We start from the raw sequence: 13,625 nt of genomic DNA, 5'->3' as shown, positions 1-13,625 counted from the left end.
TGGCGAGCAGTCTCCTTCATAACAAAGCCTGTTCAGCTGGTGCTTTTTAGTTGGAGGGTATATCCCTCCGGATGGGACTGGGTGAGCCCCATCTTTTAAATGACCCTTCTGCATCCAGACTATCCAGATAGATAGTTTGGCCATACCAAGTTGGGTCCGATTACACGACCCCTATCTCAACAAAACCAGTCAAAAATAGAAAAATGGGAGAAAGCACAGAGCTGTGCATCTGAGCAAAGCCAAATAGCCAAAGTCCGAAAAAGTCAAATATCTATTTGACTTTTTGGGAATCGTCTATTCGGCTTTGGGTAGATTCCGAGGATTGGTATTTGGCCCAAACAAAACCCGAATATTACCGTACCGAAACGGCTAATTTCGGGTTTATTTTCAGTTTGGGTTAATCAGTATGCACAGCCCTAGTCCTACAAATAGGTACTCTACCGTTACATTTCTTAGTAGTGGGGATCACAGTGATTTCATAGTTGGCAGGTCAAGGTCTTAATGATCTTTTAACTTTGCATGGGCAATATAGCGTAGCAAACTGCATCTGGCAGTTGATGGCTTATGAGATTTTAACATTTGATGCCTGCCCAAATCAAAACCACCCAACAAGTATAAAACATTAAAGTGAGGAGTTAAAATTTAAACATGAAATATATTTTTTCTTACTTTGCAGCTTCTCCTCCCAACAATGGGATATTAAAATTGGCAACTTTGCCAAATTTTAGATATCTGCAAATACTTATTTTGTCTTTCACTGTAAGATTTCTTTACAGCCACGAACGAGTAAGATCAGAAAATAGAAGATAGCCAAATGAATGAGGAAGCAAGGGTCACATGATCACCTCCCATTTTGTTTCCAGCTGTTTCCAAGTCATTAGTTTTTAATTTTAACAGCTGCCTCTTTGTGCTTATCTCCCCCCCCCCCACTCAGGTATTTTGTGCTGTTGCTGTGATTGTCAGTTCTGTTCTGCTTGAAAGGTTTCAGTGTATGTTGCCATGGCCACGTGAACCAGAATTGGAAATAAATGAAGGGGGGTATCTAGAAATCGACGTGGTGCCGATGGGGGGGCTTATATCCCAAAGGTTGCCTATTACACTGGCAGATTCCACCTTATCTGTGGGTAAATCTGTTTTAATAGAATATTTAAATGCTTCCTTGAGCATAGATTATATTCAAATTGAGCTATCTGTGCTAGGATTTATAGTAAATGAATATATTTTAAAGGAATAAAAAAGAGAAGTCTATAATAATATACGGTAGCTGCAGGAACAGAGACCCCAAAACACATACCAGTGCAATGCCATTACTTTGTTTCTTTGGCATGATTGAATCAGGCTGGGGAAGCCATAGCTTCTCTTCACCACTGAAGGTGGCACCACCACTGGTGACCCTACTGCTATCTCTGGTCAGACACATTAAGGGCAGGGTTGTGAGCAGGTGCCAGGTGGATCCAAGATCAAGGAAAGGTCCAAGTGTTGACCTTGGTTGAGCAGAAACCCAGACCACACTGTGAATTGCCAGGCACGAGTCAGAATCATGAGAGAGTCCATCAGTGGGCATCAGTGGGCCAATTCACACATTAAGCAGAATACAGATTGCATCCGGGGTAACAGTCACACATAGGGTTGCCAACCTCCAGGTGGTGGCTGGAGACCTCCTGGAATTACCACTGATCTCCAGGCAACAGAGATCAGTTCACTTGGAAAAAATGGTCACTTTGGAAGGTGGATTCTATGGCATATCCCACTGAAGTCCCTCCCCTCCTCAAACCCCTCCCTTCTCAGGCCCCACCCCCCAAATCTCCAGGTATTTCCCAACCTGGAGCTGGCAACCCTGGCCACACATGAGTTGTGGGTTCTCCTCAGCTCCTCCGTGTGTGGTGCCTGATTAGGATCATGAATGTGACACATGAAGGAGAAGGGCCTTCAGCCTTCCACCACACACCATCTTCCTGACCTGAAACAGTCCTTGGAAAACGTTATTTTGGTCTGTTGGAGAAACCAACACGTGTACATGGTTGTTTCCCTATTTGGCCAATTTTCACACTCTTGACTGGGGCCATTGCAGATTGGGAAAATGGCATGGGAGGAAGACTGAAGCCCCATCTCCACACATGCTGCAAGCACAATCTGAATCCAGCATCGTGCATGTGGGAATTGAGAAAACCCACAACTCACATGTGACTGTTACTTGTGTCCTCTGTAATATGTGATTTGGCATTCAAGGCCAAGACTTCACCTTTTTATAATGTTTCCCGTTTCCAGAGGCCAATGGACTGCGTGCTTGGGAAGGAGCCTCTTTATAGCCCTTCAGAAGGTTCATTTTCAGCTGTGAAGTAGGTTAGTCTGAGAAACAGGGACTGTCCCAAGGTCACCCAGTTAGCATAATGGCTGAATGAGGATCTGGACCTCCATCTCACCGGCTCATGCAAGGCTGGTGGGAACCAACCAGTACGCCACATTGGCTCTTGAGAAAAAGAGCTCAAAAGGATCTTTGTTACTGATCTCTCACGTAAAGAAATCTCAAACCATTTGCCTCATTACTCTTCCTTTGCTGTAGCGTTGTCTTGTGCCTGTAGTTCGAAAGGCACAAACAAAACATTTCCAGGCATTGTTGCAGATTGAACAGGAGTACAGAGATCCAACTGAGATTACACTCTTTGGAGGGAACATCTGCTACCTCTACTGATCGGAAGGCACCATTGCAATTTAGATCACCCACTTCTCTTCCTGCCTGACCCAGCCTTGATGTGGGAGGAAGACTCCTCCAAGGGAGAGGGAAACGCCTCAAGGGTGGAGAAGTCCCCCTGCTATCCTCTAAACCTGAGACTTCTTCCATCCTAACTTCTCTTCTACAGCTGCAGACTCCCATTTGAGAATGGGAGGAGCAGGCTGATCAAGAACCCTCTGAGTAGACCTTCAGCATCATCACAATCCCCCAGGACTCCAAGAGCAAAGAAGGCAGAGGACCAGAGCCAAAGCTTGGAGCAGGCAGAGGGGCGCACACTTGGCAATTTAAGGCAGACCATGCTCCAGTCTCAAGAGGAAATTATAACACTCTAGATCTTGGCAGGATCAGGGATCCTACTCTCGCCACAGGAAAGGGTGGAGCTATCATTTCCTAATATAATACCTCTGTTGGGCTTTAGTCTTGGGCTGGTTCAATGCATCCTGGCTTGTATATCAGCTTGGGTAGCTCCCTGCTGACGGCATTTCCAATTCCCCATGCTCCTGCTGCCTGATTGTGGACCTCTGCAGTTTCCTAATTTTCACCTTGCCAAGGGTTACCAGGTCCCTCCTGGCCACTGGTGGGGGATGGGAATGGGGGGGGGTAAGGTTGCTAGATCCAGGTTAGAAAATCCCTGGAGACTTGGAAGTGGAGCCTGGGGAAAACAGGGACCTCAGTGTGGTACAATGCCATAGATTTCACCCTCCAAAGCATCCATTTTCTCCCAGGGAACTGATCTCTATAGTCTGGAAATGAGCTGTAATTCCAAGGGATCCCCAGGTCCCACCTGGAGGTTGGCACCCCTTCCCTTGCCCTAGACTTGGTTCACATTTTGATTTCTTAAATTCCAGCTTCACACCTCTAAGAGACATTCATTTTTTCCCTCTCATTGATTTGAAGCTGTTTTCTTCATTCATTACTCCTTTCTTGTTCCATTTGAGCAATGCCTGCCTTAAGGGAACCTCTATGTATCTTTACTGCTTGACTATCCAAGCTTGAGTAATGTCTGGGCAGCAGTTTTCCTGCTCGTTTTGCATCAGTCAGAACATTGTAATCCTCTACTGCTATCTCCAGGGCACAGTGAGGATTTGAGGCTGGGCTCCCAAATCCTAGACCCGTGTTGGCGAACCTATGGCACGCGTGCCACTTCCGGCACGCGTAGCCCTCTCTGCCGGCACACGCGGGTGAGCTCTAAAAGGCCTCTCGGTCGTCTGTGCCCCTCCCTCTCTCAGCTGAGCTCCCCCCCAACGTGTGTGCGTCAGTGCGTCAGCTTCCTGCCTCACACGCACGCGGCTGGCTTCTTCCTCTTCCCCCCCTCTTGCCCCGCAACAGCTGATAGGCGGCGGGGAGGCCAGCAGCAACGAGGCCGGGCCTCCTCCTCCAGGCTCCAGCAGCAGCTCCTCCTCGCCACCTTCCTTCTCCTCGTCCCCCTCAGGCGGCTCCCAAAAGTCCAGCTCCAGGCTGCTGCCCCCATCGTCGTCCTCCTCAGGTGCCTCTCCACCTGCCGTTTTCGCCCGCCGCCTCCTCCTTCTCAAGGCGCTCGCGGAGGGCCAGGCAGCCCCTCAACAGCCGCGCGTCCGCCAGATAAAGGCCTGCCGTCTCCCGCTGTCCTCCCCCTCTCCCCCACTCGCACTCGTCCCTGACTCCTGCGGTAAGCTTGTGGGGTAGCCGGAGCCACCCTCGAGTCCTCCGGCTCGGGCGTGCCTGCGTGGCCTCTGCCTTCTTCCTCCCCACCCCCTAAGGTCGCCCGAAGGCTGGCGGGGTCGCAAGTGTTCGCTGCCCCCTCCTCCCCTGCCCCCAACAGCCAGCTGGGAGGTGCCCGATGCCGCCGCACTGGGGCCCAACGTCTCCGCCGTCCCGCGCCGTCGCCTCGCCACCTCCCCAGAGCTGCCAGTAAGGGGGGGGGAGAACTTCGGGTGTGCGCCCTGGAGCAAGTCCTGGGTGGGGCTTGAGGCCCGACCCAGGACACTTTCTTTCTTCCTTCCATCCTTCCTCCCTTTTATCCTTTCTTCCCCAGTTCCTTCCTTCCTTACTTCCTTCCTTTCTTTCTCCATCCCTTCCCCCTTTCTTCCTTCCCCAGTTACTTCATTCTCTTTCCTTTCCCAGTTCCTTCCTTTCTCCATCCCTCCCCCTTCCCTTCCTCTACTGGGCCTGCCAACCTCCAGGTGGTGGCTGGAGACCTGGCAACCCTAGCAATAATGTCCAGTGGCTGAGCAGAGGACGAGTCCTGGAGAGATGCATGCCAAATATAAACAACTTTTTATTGAAAGGTAAAAGTTTGCATCATTGAAAGCTCTGTTATTGTGTTTTTCTTTTAACGCAAAATATGTGAATGTATGAGTTGTTTTTTCTAAACTAAAACCTCAGTATTCAGGTTAAATTGCCGTATTGGCACTTGGTGATAAATAAGTGGGTTTTGGGTTGCAGTTTGGGCACTCGGTCTCTAAAAGGTTCGCCATCGCTGTCCTAGACCAACATTCTAGCCACTATACCACCCTGGCTCCTAGGTGGCCATCACAATGTCATTCAATGTTGAATTATGCTTATTCATGCTGACATTTCAGTCCTCAATCGACTCCAAATCAATTGCATTGGGCAATACTGAAGTTTGGTGTTTTGAGAAAAGGGAACATGCATTTTCCCCATAAGAAAGGGTTTGTTTAGGAATCCAGCATCTTCATTTTTGAAAAGGAGCAGAGTTTAAAAGTGGAACAGTGACCACTTGTGGCAGTGAATATTATTGCAAGAAAAGGAAGAAAGCCCTACTAATTTCACATATGTATACGTGTATATGATCTTTGCATTTTGTTGCCTTTTGAAAAAAAAATGCTGAAGTTCTCGCAGATGACTGAAGGAAGGGGGAGCATATAGAGGTTTATAAAACTATGCATGATGTGGGAAAAGATGGTTAGTTAGATGTACTGTTAAATACCTCCATGCATCTGATGGAGATATCCCTGGCTCACAAAATTTTAAGCTGGGATAAATGCTGTTAGTCTGTAGAGTACCAATGTACTCATGTGTTCTTGCATTACTAAATAGCAGCCCCAGGAAGCCGCAGTTCAAACCGGGCTGCAATGCTGAGGAGCTGAGGCTATAACTCTTCTTTCTTCCCTCAGAAAGTTCTTGGGAACTGTGGTTTGCCTTGCTTTTAGGTTTGCCAGGTCCCTCTTTGCCACTGATGGGAAGTTTTTGGGGTGGAGGAGGGTGGGGTTTGGGGAGGGGAGGGACTTCAATGCCATAGAGTCTAATTGCCAAAGCAGCCATTTTCTCCAGGTGAACTCATCTCTATTCGCTGGAGATCAGTTGTAGTAGCAGGAGATCTCCAGCTAGTACTTGGAAGTTGGCAACCCTACTTGCTGTGGAACCATACATACTGCTTGTGGGTTACCTGTAAATTTTACCTTGCAGGGGAAAACAGCTCCCAGGTGTATGTACAAAAGCTGTGTGGGAGTGTGGTTGTAGTAAAAAGGGGAACTGGGTGAAAGTGAGTGAAAAGTCTGGCTGGATCCCACCTGTAATTTCCCACCCCACACAGAGAGACATGATCAAGAGGCATACATTCATCTTCCATTGTTTCATCAAAGGCCGGGGGGGGTGGTGGAAAGAAAATGGGGTGGGTGTGCCAGAGTTGCACTGGTGTGTGATGTCACTTCTGGTGAAAACAAGAATGAAAACCAGAAGTGATGTCATGATGTTGAGGGAGCGATCCCCTAGGATTTGCCACAACCTTTATGGTTTAATCATAGAATTCTGGCAAATCCTAGCATGTCACCCCAACATCCTGACATCACTTCCTTTTTTTTTGCTTTAAGTGACATCGCATGTCGGCATCATGCCAGCATGCCTGTCTCTACCCCCTCAAATCCTTCAGGGAGTGCCAGGTGGCAGCCAGGCATCCCTAGGCAAGAAAGAATTTGTTCCAGCCACCTTTCTGTACCACAGCAAGCCTAGGGTGTTTCTTTACACTAATCTCTGCAGTTTGTATGTGAAAGAAAACCATAGGCACCAGGCCAAAGTAAAGAGAACAACTTTTGAGGCAGAAAGAATGCCAGTAGCGCAACAGCTGTTAACTGGTAGTTCCAGGAAATTAAAAATATGTAAAGCTCAGTAACACCATTTTGTAAGTGTGCATTGATACAGTCAAATCCTGCTTCTCTTCCTCGGTATATTATTTTAAAATTAACCACAACCCATGAAAATCCCAAACCAGCTGTAAGATAACATGTGTAATATCTCATACTTCATGTTCTTTAACCGTGGTAGAAAACAGAAAACAATGGGAGCTGTTTCCATTTTTAATGAGCTGTTCTTTTTGTGTGTGTTTAAACTGTTGAAATTCTTGGTCAAATATTTATTTAATGTATTCATAGACTGCCTTTTGGCAGAAAACCATGCACAGGGTGATTCTCAATTTAAACAGTCGCTCCTTCTAATAGCAGATTTGATGGTTGAGTGTCTATTGTAGGGCTGTTGAAAAAAAAATTGGATTCGGCAAAATTCAGCCTGTTTTTATTCGGGAAATGCCAAAGTCCAAACTCCCCCCCTTCGGGTACGTGCAATTTGGCTTGAGGTCCGGAATTCGGGGAAAAATTCAGTCGAATAAAGCCATTAAAATCACAACCGCACCTTTCCACGGCTCTGGGGGGACATTTTTTTGGGTAGAGGTCCCAAACTTTCAGCGTAGCTTCAAAGGACCCTTCTTGCAATAACCCCCAAGTTTTGTAAAGATTGGATCAGCGGGGGCTGAGATATGGGCCCCGAAAGGGTTCCCCCCTCCTTAATGTGCATTTGCAATTAGCAGAGCTTACCGCCCACTCGAAGCTCCCAGCCCCGAAAAACAGCTGAGCTGCCGGGAGCAAGGGTGGGGCAGGTGCGAAGAAGTTTGCAAACCATGCAAAGCAACACAACCGTGCAAACCATCACGTTTGCAACCATGCAAACAACACCTGACGCCTGGGAGTTTGCAAACCATGGAAAGGGATAGAGGCATGCTAGCTAAGCATCAGGAGCAGGAGGGGGTGGGATTTCCCCTTTTGCATTGGACTCGGGACCAGGAAAATGCATTCTTTAAGTCACAATTTGAAAACAATTTTTGAGCAAGCATCAAAATAGACCTAACCGATCTTATGAATGAGGGAAAACCTGAGGACACACAACTGAAGCCCCCCCTCAAACCAGGGAGAGAGAGACTCGAGGGGGCACACACCTCCAGACAGAACAGACAAAAGCCCCCTTTAGCTTCCCCCCCACCCACAGAAACTGCTCCCTCCCCACACACACAGACTCTGCTTCCCCCCCCCCCCACACACACACAGGAGAAAAATTATAGATTAAAGCCCCAAAAGGGGTCTTACTGTGGATGTCTTCTGTTCCATCAGGAGGGACTTGGAGGACTGAGTAATCCAATACGGTTCCATTTAAGCACGGGAGGTTTTGCCTTGGATTTGCCGCTGTCGAGATGCACATAGAATTGGCTGATCCCATTCATCCCAATATGGAAAAGGGGGGCATATCTCAGCCCCCGCTGATCCAATTTTTACAAAACTTGGGGATTCTTTCAAGAAGGCTCCTCTGAAGCTACGCTGAAAGTTTGGGGGCTGCACCCCCCAAAATGCGCCCCCTGCAGCCACGGAAAGGAGCGAATGTGTGCTGTAAATGGAATAAAAATGCACATTAAGGGGGGACCCCTTTCGGGGCCCATATCTCAGCCCCCCCCCTGATCCAATCTTTACAAAACTTGGGGATTCTTTCAAGAAGGCGCCTCTGAAGCTACGCTGAAAGTTTGGGGACTGTACCCCCAAAATGCACCCCCTGCAGGCATGGAAAGGAGCGAATGTGCACAAGCACCCCCCCACGGGGATTTCTCTCTCACACAGATACTCTCTCTTTCTCTCCACTGTCGGGCCGCGCAGCAGCTGGGCTCATGCACTCAATCGCAACTGATTGGCCAGAAGAAGACCCAGCTTGGCCGATTGGCCCGGGGAGAATGCTGCTTACTAACTGACGGTTATACGGCTGCGCCGAACCCCGAATTTGCCGAATTTATTCACCGAACACCCCGAACTCGCTGAATTCGGCTCCCCGTTTTCCCGCCTTTTTTGAGATCGGTTCCATACGAACTAAAAACTGCCGAATCAGGGGAAATTCGGCTGTTTTTCAGTTCGGGACGAACCGAATCGACAGCCCTAGTCTATTGGTAAAACAGTGAACTGGGGCCACCGATTGACAAGGTGGTGTTTTCCCCCAACAGCTAGGGGACTTTCTGGTTATGCAGAACAATGTTACTTTAAGAATAACTCCAGAGAGGTAGCCATGTTAGTTTGTTGCAACAAAAGTAAACAGGAGCCTAGCAGGCACTTTAAAAACAAACTAGAGTTTTAGAAAAGAGCAAGAGTCCAGTAGCAACTTAAAGACTAATAAAAATATTTTCTGGCAGGGTATGAGCTTTCGTGAGCCACAGCTCACTTCTTCAGATCTGATTTGTTAGTCTTTAAGGTGCTACTGGACTCTTGCTCTTTTCTACTACTGCAGACAGACTAACATGGCTACCCACTGTAAACTAGAGTTTATTCCAGCAAAAGCTTTTGCAGATTAGAGCCGAAAAAAATTGTATCCTGGGTGGGGGGGGATTTGGGTCAACAGAAAATTGCATTTCCCTCTCCCCCATCCATGAGTCTTCATAAGCCTTTAGTGTGTCTCCACTGGTTCCCAAATACCTCATGAAACAGAAGTGTCCCCCCCCCCATTATCTACAACGAATATACACAAACTCCAGGGAGAAAGCATTTCCAAGCAAAGGAGCCATGGGTAGGGTTGCCAGCTCCAGGTTGGGAAATACCTGGAGATTTTAGGGATGGAGTTAGAAGAGGGCACGGTTTGGAGAGGGGAGGGACTTCAATGCCCCAGAGTCCAATTGCCAAAGCGACCATTTTCTCCAGGGCAACTGATCTATATCACCTGGAGATCACTTGTAATAGCTGGAGATCTCCAGCCACCACCTGGAGGTTATGCCAATAACTCACTCTACTGTAAATAGTAATGATGCAAATAAAACAGTAGTAGGCAAAATTGAATGAGACAATAAGCAATGGATAGCAGGCAGCAAAACAGCGAAGGCTGTAACTATATTACAAAGAAATAAATGTACAAATGAAGCTAAGCAACAAGGGTTACAAAGCAAGGAAATAACAATGTCAAGAAAAAAATCAGCTGGAGTTGCTGATAATAAGTGCAAAAAAGTTCATGTAAGACACAGAGTCATATTTTAGTCAATATCAATGTCAATGTGTCTTCAGGCAACGGAGATACAGATGGTAACGTGGCTCCGGACGTATTCCAGCGTTTTCTCTACAAAAGTAGCTTCATCAGCCAAAAGGCTTAATATTACTATTCCTAGGATTAAACTGGAGCTCCCTGACGGGCTGCTATCTTGATAAATCTTGTGTGGTACCTCCTTTGTGGAATGCCTTTCCCATAACTTTTTCTCAAACTTGACAGCCTTTTGCAACTAGGTAAACACTTTCAGGATTTTGTTGGTGTTTTCTTTAGCTGGTAGGTTTTGTGTCTGTTGCTTCTTGCCAATTATTTTTCTGGGCCTGTTAATTAGGGATACAAATTTCATCAATTTGTATACAAAAAGTGTAGGACATGCTTTTAAAAGGCACCAATGAAACAAATGAATCAGGAATGGCAGCCACAAAATTTGCCAAAATGAAATGCTTGATGCTTCATCAAGATGATGCACAGAAACAAAAAGAAAGCCCAAAGGGCAGATTTGGACATTCTCTGTTGCTAACTTATCTTGTTGAATGTGCTGCTATATTTAGCTCTTTTGTCTGGTTATAGAATGCTATTTTATTGCACTGGTTTTATTGCATTTTATTCACAGAGTTCAAGTATGTTAATTTATATGCCACCTCAGGAACTCTGAGAGTACAGTATGTGAAATGAATGAACAGAATGGGTTTCCTGGTCTGTGGGACCAAGCAGCCTTTTGAGATCTGGCTGGGAGAACAGCAGTCCCAAATGCTGTCTTGCAAACTGTTTTTGAGACTGAACAGCCCGTGAGATGTTTAGCAGCAGAACACCAATGTTGCAGGCAGAAGGGCCCAAATTCCTTCCACATCTGCAGCTAAAGGATGCCAGGGAACAGATGCTGGGAAAGACCATTTCTTCTGCCCGAGACCTTAAAGAGCCCCCACCAGTCAGATTACGCATTTCTAAGATAGATGAACTAATGGTATTATATCAAGGCAGGCTTATATTTTCAACATAAGAAGTCAGCTAGTGCCAGCTGCTTCCATTAGTCTGTCTGTGTCCCAGCAGACACTGTGATATATTTATGCACAACCAATTTTTATGGTGTTCTGATTTAGATAGCCCAGGCTAGCCCAGTCTCGTCAGCTCTCAGAAGCTAGGTAGGGTCAGCTGTGGTTAGTACTTGGATGGGAGACCACCAAGGAAGTCTAAGGTTGCTACCCTGATTAGCAAACTGCCTCCAAACATCTCTTGCCTTGAAAACATCCTCAGGGGTCACCATAATTCAGCTAGGACGATGGCTAACAAAATGTGCCTCGGTGCCCTGGGAGCCAGTGTGGTGTTGTGGTTAAGAGTGGTGGTTTGGAGAGGTGGACTCTGATCTGGAGAATTGGGTTTCATTCTCCACTCCTCTACATGACGCTAATCTGGTGAACCAGGTTGGTTTCCCTGCTCCTACACATGAAGCCAGCTGGGTGACCTTGGGCTAGTCACAGCTCTCACAGCCTCACCTACCTCACAGGGTGTCTGTTGTGGGGAGGGAAGGTGATTGTAAGCCGGTTTGATTCTTCCTTAAGTGGTAGAGAAAGTCGGCACATAAAAACCAACTCTTCTTCTTCTAGTTTAAGAAACAACAATATGTCTCTGCCCCAAGGAGTTCCCAGATTAACAATCAAAACTGAGGAGAGAACAGGAGATGGTCAGAGAATAGAAAGGGTCTAGGCAGCCTTTGGGGTTTCTTACAGCTTAGCTTCACATGAGTGTCTAGCCGTGCAACCTTCAGCAGAGTTACTTGCAGCTAAGCCCACTGAAATCAATGGGCTTAGACGCGAATAACGGTGCACGGGATTGAACTGTAAAATACATTCAAGTAGCAAAGTTTGGCAGCATGTAGGTGTTGCAAAAGTCTTGTGGACAGATTTGTTGTGATATATGAAATGCTCAACTCTCTTCTGTTGATAACATAAACAGCATTTTGCATTTCAGCTCTATTTTCACAAGGTGGCAGCATTGATCAATTTTTTGAGTGAAGAAAACTTGTTCTGCCCATAAGGAAAAGCGGAACACTGAATCGGCTTGAGGGAGAAGCTCTAGTTGGCCACACAGATATTGCAGATTTGGTGAGGAGGCCGCTTTTTTATGCCGAGTTGGCTCTTTCAGTCTGTGTTTCTTTTTGTGGTCTTTCCTTTGGGATTTTAGGCTTTTGTTTTGTGATTCTACTTCTTTTACATTGGAAACCTCCTGGGGAAAATTTTCTCAGAGAGTCGCAGGATATAAATATTTCAAGTGGATAAATATTAGCGGAGCTGGTTTCCCACAGATCCTGAATCAATGTCATTGGGCGTTAGGGCTTTGGCGATGTCATAGTCCTTCAGGCCAGTACCCCAAAGTTTTAGCTAACAGCTTCTTGGGGGCAAGCTTGACCCCTGTTACAATTTAGAGCAATGATTCCCACATCAGTGCATTCAGGACACATTAGGATACCACCAGGGAGCGGCTTATGTGCCATGAGAAATAAAGTCATGAAATAATGAAAGCCTTCAGTGATCCCAAATTGCTCATCCGAAGAGGGAGCAGTTTTCTGCACCTCTGCATGAGTTGCTGCTCCGGCTCTTTCTCTTTTCAAAATAAACAATTTCATAGTGTCTCAGCACTCAGTGAATTTTTCAGTCCCCCCCCCCCACTGCAATTGGATTATTCATACCCTCCTGCTGCACAGGCACAGTAGGGTTGACAGGTCCCTCTTCCCCACTGGTGGGAGGATTTGGGGGGGGGGGCGCAGCCTGAGGAGGGCAGGGTTTGGAGAGGGGAGGGACTTCAATGCCACAGGGTCCAGTTGCCAAAGCAGCCATTTTCTCCAGGTGAACTGATCTCTGTTGGCTGGAGATCAGTTGTAATAGCAACTTCTCCTCCAGTGATCCTTCCTCAACATGCCTGGGGCTGTTAATTACCACTTTTTTAAAAAACATGGAATATCTAAATAATGGATTGTTCACATCTCCTGTAGTTGGGCTCTCAACTCTGTCCCCTGGATTTATCTCACTAGGCATTATTGGCATATGCACGGCTGTTTCACTCGCCGTCACCCCTCCGACAACTTCGGGTCTTTGTTTTGATTATGCATGCCTTTTCCAACTGTCAGAGGTCGCCCTGCCCCCCGCCCCCTGCGTTTCCCCGCATTTTGCCCGAGTTTTCAATTTTGAGATGAAACAGGTCTCTAAAAACGCAGGGAAAACATGGGGAAACACAGGGGGAGCGCAAGGTGGCCTCAGACCCGAAGTCATCAGAGGGGTGACGGCGAATGAAACAGCCATGCATAACAGACCATAGTAGCTCCTAGGGTTGCCAACTCTGGGTTGGGAGATACCTGGAGATTTTTGGGGTGGACCCTGAGGAGGGCGGGGTTTGGGGAGGGGAGGGACTTCAATGCCTTAGAATCCAATTGCCAAAGCGGTCATTTTCTCCAGGTGGACTGATCTCTATCGACTGAAGATCAGTTGAAACAGGGGGAGATCTCCAGCTACTACCTGGAGGTTGGCAACCCTACTCCTACTGGCTCCTCTGAGTGGCTTAGTTGTTCAAGAGAGCATGAGACCGAAGGGATTTTAATTGCAGTGGACTGGAAACGATGGCC

This window comes from Euleptes europaea, chromosome 13, assembly GCF_029931775.1.
Source record: "Euleptes europaea isolate rEulEur1 chromosome 13, rEulEur1.hap1, whole genome shotgun sequence".
NCBI classification, from domain to species: domain Eukaryota; kingdom Metazoa; phylum Chordata; class Lepidosauria; order Squamata; family Sphaerodactylidae; genus Euleptes; species Euleptes europaea.
Note: the sequence above shows the minus strand (reverse complement) of the source record.